The following is an 8,337-nucleotide window of genomic DNA, read 5'->3' on the forward strand; positions in this document are numbered from 1 at the left end:
TTTTGATAAAATATGATATATCTATATTTTTCAATTGACATATTTATTTTGGTGTTGTAATTAAAACTTTGTTTAATCCGTGTCCAAAGAGATTCATACTTCTTTACTTCTAATAGCTTTATGGATTTAACTCTCAGATTTAGGTCTATGTGCTACTTTCAGTTAATATGTATGAGTAGTGTGAGGTAGGAGTTCAACTTTATTGCTTTGCATGTTGATTGTTGTCACACTCCCGCTTATTGAAAAGACTAAATTCTTTCTCCATTATATTGTCTCAGTACTTTTGTTATAAATCAACTGAAGTGATTTTTTAAAAAGATTTATTTCTGGACTAGTATTTTGTTGGTCTATATGCCTATCCTTATGCCATAAGCACACATCTTGATTGTTTGGTTTACTAGTTAATTTTAACATCAAGAACTGCAAATAATCTAATTGTATTTCTTTTTTCCGAGATTGCTTTTGCTTTTCTGGATTCTTTGAATTTCCATATGAATTTGAACATCAGCCTGTCAGTTTTTCCCAAAAAAAAAAAAGAAACTTAAAATTTAATGGAATTACATAGAATCTATAGAATAATTTAGGAGTATTGTCATTTAACAATATTAGTCTTCCAATCAGTGTTCATAAAATGTTTTTCCATTTATTCGAATTTTCCTTAAGTTTTTTTTTTTAATTTATGCCTTGTAGTTTTCAATGTACGGTTTTACACTTTTTTTAGTTAAATTTATTTCTGATGATTTTATTTTCTTTGGTGTCATAAACAAAATTGGTTTAATTTAATTTTTAAATTGTCAGTCTATAAAATCAATTGATTTTTGTATATTTATCTTGTATCCTGTACACTGCTGAACTCATTTATTAGCTCTATAGTCTTTTTTTTTTTTTTTTTAAGAGTTGGAGTCTCACTCGTTCGCCCAGACTGGAGTGCAGTGTCCGCTCCCGGCCACCGCAGCCTCACCTGCTGGGCTCCAGCTATCCTTCCATCTCAGCCTTCCGAGTAGCCTGAATTACAGGCGTGCGTTACCACACCCGGCTGATTTTTTGTAGAGATGAGGTCTCGCTGCCCAGGCGGGTCTCAAACCCGCGGGCTCAGGCAATTCACTCAACTCAGCCTCCCAAAGGCACAGGACTACAGGCTGAGCCACCGAGCCCAGTGCTCTATAGTCTTTTAAGTCATTTTCTAAGGTTTGTTCATACATGCTAATTTATCATGTGCATTTAGAAAGAGTTTTGATTTTCTTTTTTCTTTTCAAACTATGTCTTTTCTAAGTCTTTTTATTTTTCACTTGCCTAACTGCCCTACTTAGAGCTTCTAGTACAATGTTGAATAAAAGTGGCAAGAGTGAGCTTCCGTCTCTTATTTCTAATATTGGGAGAAAGCTTTAAGTTTTTCATCATTAAGAATCAAGGTAAACTTTGAAGTCTGGTAATGTGATACCACCTGCTTTGAGATTTTTTGCTGAGGATTGTTCTGACTATTCTTGGACGTTTGTGTTTCCATATGAATTCCTGTGTTGTTTTTTCTAGGTCTGAGAAGAATGCTGTTGGTAATTTGATGGGTATTGCATTGAATTTGTAGATTGCCTTAGGTAAGATGGACATCTTTACAATGTTGATTCTTCCAATCCATGAGCATGGGATATTTTTCCACTTGTTTGTGTCATCTTTGATTTATTTGAGCAGTGTTTTGTAATTTTCATTGTGAAGGACTTTCACGTCTCTGGTTAGGAAGATGCCAAGGTATTTCTTTTTGTGTGTGTGTGACTATTGTGAATGGAATTGTGTTTTTTATTTGGGTTTCTGTTTGTTTATTATTGGTGTAGAGAAATGCGATTGTCTTTTGTACACTTATTTTGTATCCTGAGACTTTGCCAAAGGCCTTTATCAGTGTAAGGAGGTTAAGCTACAATCATCAAAACAGCTTGGTATTGGTATAGGAACAGACATATAGATCAATGGAATAGAATTGAGATTCCAGAAGCAAAACCTCAATTTCTCAGCCAACTCATCTTCGACAAACCCTCCACCACCTACCACTGGGGAGAGGAGATCCTATTCAGTAAATGGTGCTGGGAAAACTGGCTGACCACATGCAGAAGATTGAAACAGGACCCCTATCTATCCCCATGCACAAAGGTTAATTCCAAATGGATCAGAGACCTAAATGTAAAACCTCAAACCATAAGAACCTTAGAAAATGAAGGAAATAGCCTCATGGAAATCGTAACTGGCATCCAATTCCTGAACAAAACCTGAAACTCACAGGTCATAAGAGATAAGATAGATATGTGGGACCTTATTAAACTGACAAGCTTTTGCAAAGCCAGAGAAACCATCAAGAGAGCAGGGAGACAGCCTACGAACTGGGAAAAAGTATTTGCCAACACCAGGTCTAACAAAGGCTTAATAGCCTGGATCTACAAGGAACTCAAACATGTTGAAAAGAAAAAAACAAACAACCCCATTATAAAATGGGCAAAAGATATGAACAGACACTTCACAAAGGAAGACATCTGAGCAGCCAACAGACACATGAAGAAATGTTCAACCTCACTAATCATCAGGGAGATGCAAATCAAAACCACACTGAGATACCACCTAACTCCAGTCAGAATGGCAATTATCAACAACTCAAAAAATAACAGCTGCTGGAGAGGGTGTGGTGAAAAGGGAACACTTCTACACTGTTGGTGGGAGTGTAAACTAGTGCAACCTCTGTGGAAAGCAGTGTGGCGATTTCTAAAAGCTCTAAATATCAACCTCCCATATGACCCCGCAATCCCCCTACTGGGAATATATCCTGAATAACTCAAATCACTCTATAAAAAAGATACCTGCACACGTATGTTTATTGCAGCGTTGTTCACAATAGCAAGAACCTGGAAACAACCATGCTGCTCATCAAAATAGGACTGGATTAAAAAAATGTGGTACATATACATGATGGAATACTATGCAGCCATAAAAAAGAACAAAATCATGAATTTCACAGCAACCTTGATGGAATTAGAGTCTATAATACTGAGTGACCTCTCACAGAAACAAAGATCCGAGTATCACATATTCTCACTCATATAATGGACCTTGAACATGCAATGTAATACTATAAGAAAATGACTGACGATACTGGGAAATTATGGGGGGGAGGGAGATGGGATTAATAGTAGCAAAAATTCTGTCTGGGGATGGGGAAACACCTCTTATCAACAGGGTGCCTGAAGGAAACGTAATTGTATACCTAACCCTTAACTGTACTCCACAACATCATCATAAAAAATATTGATATAAAAAAAAAGTCTCTCACCAAAAAAAAAAAATCAAGGTAACTGTGGGGTTTTTGCAGATGTCTTTTATCAGATTGAAACTCCCTTCTATACCAAGTTTGTTAAATGTTATAATGATGAGAAGGCACTTAATTCTGCCATTTTTTGTATCCATTGAAATGATCACATTTTTTGTTTTTTCACTTTTAAATAGGAGTTATTACATAAATTGATTTTTTATTACCAAACGAAGCTCACATTTCTGGGATGAATTCTACTTTGCTATGGTATATAATCCTCTAAATATGCTGCTGAGTTGAGTTTTCTAGTATTTTATTTAAAATGTTTGCATCTATATGCATAAGAAACATTGGTATATAGTATGGTTTTCTTCTGCTGTCTTTTCTGGTTTTGGTATGAAAGTAACAATGATCTCATAGAATCAGTTGGAAAGTTGAGGTGTGTGTGTGTATGTGTCTGTGTGTGTGTGTGTGTGTGTGTGTGTGTGTGTGTGTGTGTGTTTCTACTTTTGATCTGGTTTTGGAATGAATGTAACATTGACTTCATAGAATCAGTTGGAAAATTGAGTTGTGTGTGTGTTCTATTTTTGAAAAGTTATTTTCTCTGTTATTAAAGCAGCTATACTAGCTCTCTTGTAGTTTCTGTTATCTTTCCCCATCTTTTTATTTTCAATCTGTTTTTATCTTTGAATTTTTAAGAGTTTCTCTTGAAGCCGACATATAGATGGATTTTTGTTTTGTTGGCTTTAAATTCAGTGTGACAATCTTTGCCTGGTAATTGGATTGCTTAATCAATTTATATTTACATTGTTATTGGTATAGTTGGGCTTATGTTTATCCATTTGCATTTTTTCTTCTTTTCCTCCTTTATTGCCTACTTTTAAATGAATTAGATATTTTCTATTGCCATGTTTTAATTCCTTTCATGATGGTTTAAGTCCACATTTTGATGTATATTCTTAATAGTTGTTTTAGGGCATAAACTATACATCTTAACTTATCAGACACTACTTAAGATTCATACTATTTCCAATGAGTTGTAAAATTTTATTCATATATAGCTTCATATTTTCTTTTGTGCTGTTATTGTTATACATTACATTTATATATATTACAAGCCTCAAAATATATCATTATTCTTAATTTATATAATCTATTAAAGTCTATTTAAGATGCTGAGAGAAGAAAGGAGATAAATATATATAGAGAGAAATTTTGCTATGGAGGCAAACATATACAGATAAACTTTGCAGGAGAATAAGGACTGGTTGTTATTTCCTATAAAATAAAGTTAATGTTTAGTCTCATTTAGTATTTAGTACAGTCTTCTTTCCCTTCATTTCCTTTGTGATGTTAATGACAAATATATTGCATTTTGATATGTTGTAGGCAATTAATACTATTATATATGTATTATCTTATGCATTTAAAATTAGTTAAGAGAGTAATTATGGAATTATCATGTCTTTTTAAAAAAAATTTTTTTTCTTAAGTTAGAGTCTCACTCAGTTACCCAGGCAGGAGTGCAATAGCATGAATCATGGTTCACCACAGCCTCAACCTCTGGGGCTCAGTGATTCTTCCACCTCAGTCTCCCAAGTGTTGAGACTACAGGCATGCACCACCACATTTGGCTAATTTTTAAATTTTTTGTAGAGATGGGATCTTGTTATATTGCCACGCTGGTCTCAAACTCCTGGACTCAAGCCATCCTCCCACCTCAGCCCCCAAGGCATTGTGATTACAAGGGTGAACCACCATGCCCAGCCACAATTATCATGTCTTTTATGATTACCTGGGTTAATTGTCTCTACCAGTACTCTTTATTTTTTAATGAAAATTCAAATTATTGCCTCACATCACTTACTTTTAGCCTGAAATATTTTTAAAATAATTTTTTAAAAATATTATTCTTTCTCTTCTTTCCTGAAATTCCCATTTCAGATATGTTGGTGTGCTTACTGATGACCCACATTTGTCTCAGACTCTGTTAATGTTCCTTCCTTTTACTTCCTGTTCTCCGTGTTGCATAACTTATTTTGATCCATCTTCAAGTTTATTGCTTCTTCTATCAGCTCAAATCTGGCTCCTCTAATGACTGTGCTATTTTGTTTATTTTACTTTTCCATTTAGTTCTTTTCAGGATATATATTTTATTCGCTATTCTCTATCTCATGGGACATTGTTATCACACCTTCTTTTAAAGTTTTCATTGCAGTTTAGTTATTTAGATATAATTATAATAGTGACTTTAAATTCTTTTTTTTAACTATATTCATCATCTTGGCCTCATGTGAAGCAATTTCTATTGTTTACTTTCTTCCTGTGCATGGGTCATACTCTTGTTTATTTATGTCTCATACTATTTTGTTCTAAACTGGATATTTTAAATAATATCTGATAGCAAATATGGCTACTGATCCATATTGAAGCTTATTATTATTGTTTGCTTATTTATTTGTGAATGAACATGTCTGGACAAGTTCATTAAAGACTTTTTTCTTAGATGAATGCAGGCTCTGATATCTTGCATTTTTCTCTTCATTTTATCATTAAATTTGGAGCCTCCTATGGGTTGCTTCTTATTGACAATGTTTATGGTTAGCCACTGATTGGGAAGACATTGCAACTAAGCCCTCTTACCGAATAGATTTTCATTTTCTGCCAATAGATTGCTTGGAGAGACTGCTTTTACTGTTTAAGAATTTATTAGCTTGCACTGTGTTCATCCGGGTACCCGTAAGTCATTAGCTCTTTCTCCAGTTTCTACTCAGATAATACAGTTTTGAAAATGCACAACAATTTATGTACCAGCAACTATGACTATTATTTTAGCTAGTCTACTTTTGATTGTCTCTTTTATTGATCCCCTAATTATACTTCTGGCTATTCTACCTTTACTGTTATTGCATCCAGCTGTTAGAGTCCACTATTTGATAGTTTATTTCCTTACTGTTTTGACAATACCCTGGCATAGTAATTGTTCCTCAGTTAATTCAGAAAAGTAGGATCACTTGCCAGAGGCAAGGTGTTGCCAATTTGAAACTTACTCTGAACTTCTTTTGGGAAGAATCTTTATGACATGATGCAAGAATTTGGAGAAAGGGATTATCCCTATGAAGTAAAAACTATATCTTTGGGGGTTAGAAGGAATTACAGATGCCACCTGGCTGCCACCAGCACCCATTGTAGATCAGAGGCAGGGAGAATGTTATACATTATGTTCACCAAGTTAAAATCTCCCTGTAATTAGTCTTCCACTTCTGGAAACTAGAGCAAATGATAGTTACCACTCAGAAGAGTTCTTTCTGCAGCACAAATCTGTGTGGTCTACTACAAACTTTACCAGCTGACCCACTTGAATCCTTCTACATTGCAAGTTCTGGAGGAAGGACAAACACCTCTTCATCCACTCAGTATTGGTTTTCCACACTAAAGAGCTATGAGAAATGATATCTACCAGTGTTCACATTGTTTAACGTATACAGAATATTGCTTCCACCACAGGGTGTGGAGAAGATAGGTGTTACCACTTGGCTGTAGAGCCTATTGGAATGTCTCATTCTCAGTACAGAGCTGTGAGGAGAGGGTACAACTCCTAGCTCAAATGCCACAGTCTACCATTGTTCTTAATGTATATTCATATATTTTGAGAAAAAACATTCTCAATTTTTTGGAAGCAGTTGGTCAATCTCTAGAGACTATAATGTTTGTCAACCAGTTTGATAGGTGTCTCCCTGAGAAAAAGGTTTCTTGAGCTTTTTGTATCATTATTCTAGAATTCCTTCAGTCATCTCTGAAAAGTTCAAAATTCACTTTCAATTTTTAAATATATAAAGTATTTAATCTCTTAACATATTCAAAGCCAAATTTCTCACTGTTGTGTGGATATTTGACTTAAAAATTCCATTGACACCAAAGAGATTCTCCTATTATTTGATATTTCTGCTGCAGTCTTCTGCTACAACTATTCAACTCTGCTAAGTAGGATGAAAACAGTCATAAATGACAGAAGATAAATGGGTATGGCCATGATTCAACAGGCACAGGGCACTATTTGGTCTATGAGTCGTAGTTCTCTAACTTTTTTTTTTTTTTTTTTTTTTTTTACTGGCAGCATTATTTACTTTTCTTTATTTTAATTTTTATTTTAAAGATGTGGAGTACAATTCAGGGTTAGGTATACAAATGATCATTGTACAGGTAAACTTTGGGCCTCACTTTGGTCCCTACATCACCTGGTTTGAGATCAGGTACCCTTATTGATGAAGTGTACCCACCACCACCAGCTCCCTCCTCTGACAGTTTCTCATTACTGCCAATCCCTTTTTTATAGTATTATGATAATTATTCAGGGTCCATTTATGAGTGAGAACATGTGGTACTCAATTCTTTCTTTCTGCAATAGATCACTGAGTATTACAGATTCTAAATCCATCCTCTTATTTAGAGTAATGACCATGAACAAGCTGAAGTAGGTACCAGAACTCAGGATACCTACAGTCACAGAGGAAAGATATGAAAGATAAGGAAGACAATTTGAAAGTAAAAGTCCCCAGATACCAAAAGAAGCAAATCAATGATAGGATATATCAATTAATGTTTAAGCACTAGAGAGATCTATAAAATGCTGCTTTTGGATTCTAGACCTAACTTATTACAAATCAAACCTCTGTTTTTAGACTATATGAGGTAGATCCTGCAATATGTCCTCTTCTATATTTCTATGAAATCAAATTTTGTTATTACTATGTGTGATTCAATAGACAAAATATTTATGGAAAACTATATATATCTATCAGTCAGAGACCAGCAGATACATAAATGTGGTCAACAAAATTAGATTTATTACAAGCTACAACAAGAGATATTCCATACCATGGGAAACTCTGAGGCAACTTTAAAAAGTCCTTAGGAAAAGGTTACTGATAAGGTTTTGGGGACACAATTGGTTATAAAATTATTGGGGGATTATAAGAATTTATAAAATAGAGAGTTTTTTGGGGAACAATGAGATGATCTTATCATTAGAACACATGAATCCATGCAGA

This window comes from Carlito syrichta, unplaced genomic scaffold (genome assembly GCF_000164805.1).
Source record: "Carlito syrichta isolate Samal-C Ts95f unplaced genomic scaffold, Tarsius_syrichta-2.0.1 Scaffold302043, whole genome shotgun sequence".
Lineage (NCBI taxonomy): Eukaryota > Metazoa > Chordata > Mammalia > Primates > Tarsiidae > Carlito > Carlito syrichta.